Below are 1158 nucleotides of genomic sequence, written 5' to 3'. Positions count from 1 at the left end.
GACTGGGGAAGGGTGCTAGGAAGAGGCGAGGAAGAGGGCTGGGTGTAGGGGAGGAAGAGTCATTATACCCCGTCATCACTTACACACCAAAGCCTTTGTGTATCGGGATGGATCTCTCTCTCACAGAAGACAATTCACCGATGGAAATCATCCCGTGCGAGGGGAGAAAATGACACGAGCGCAGGAAGAGGAATGGGCGGCGCTGGGAGGAGGGAGGGGAGTGGTGGGATACGGCTTAATGGGGTGGAGGGGGTGGGGAAGGGTAGGAGGGTGTGAAAAGAGGGGGGAGGAGAGGGAAAGGTAGGTTCATGTGGAGAGGAAAGGTAGGAGGATGTGAGGGAGTGGGGAGACAAGGGTAGAAGGCGACAAGGGTAGAAGGGTGTGGTGCAGGAGGAGGAGGAGAGAGGAGGAGGAGTTCCGATGGCACAGAAACGTCAAGGAGAGACTTATGACCCGCCGGAGAGAGGGAGAGAGCTTGTATCCCTGAATTAGCCGGCGTCTTCCTCTAATGGAATGCGACACACCGACGGGAATTTGCAAGCGCCTGATCTTATTTGTCGTTGATAGTATGTACAGCTAAGCGGTTTCTCTTCTTTTCGAGTGCTAACTGCACGGAGGTAACTGTTGGCTAAACTACCTCCTTTACGTTATTATGATTCGAGCTAGTGAGTCCTACCAACCTTAAAGCCAATGTATAGAAAATATATCAAAGTGGTCATCATTACCTCAAGAAGCCTGTGCTTTCAGTTTGCTTTTTATTGTATGATAATATGATTGTTCTGAATTACATTAATTATCAGTATAAGTGACATATAAAAGATTTACCACAACAATATAAGTGTACAGAATATTACAGTTCCTTGTACACTATGCTGTTATCCGGTGTTTTATAACCCTTCAGATAATTCCACCAGTATAAAGCCACAGATAGAATGCAAAATTAATATAAGAAGCTTTCATTGACAATACTTTACTCTTCCTCCTTCAGGTCAAAGGCCCCTGGAACAACAATTTGCGTAAGTACGAGCCACAGAACGGGCTGTAAGGAAGCTTCGCCTCCCCGTCTTGCCTGTCGCATTGTAGCGGAAGTATGTAATGGAGATGGACTGTATATTCGCTTCCGCAATTGTAGCAGAGAATATTCGCTGTGCTTATGGT

The sequence above is a fragment of the Penaeus monodon genome, chromosome 23, assembly GCF_015228065.2.
Source record: "Penaeus monodon isolate SGIC_2016 chromosome 23, NSTDA_Pmon_1, whole genome shotgun sequence".
Taxonomy (NCBI): domain Eukaryota; kingdom Metazoa; phylum Arthropoda; class Malacostraca; order Decapoda; family Penaeidae; genus Penaeus; species Penaeus monodon.
The sequence above is the reverse complement of the archived record's forward strand: the minus strand, read 5'-3'. Positions refer to the sequence as shown.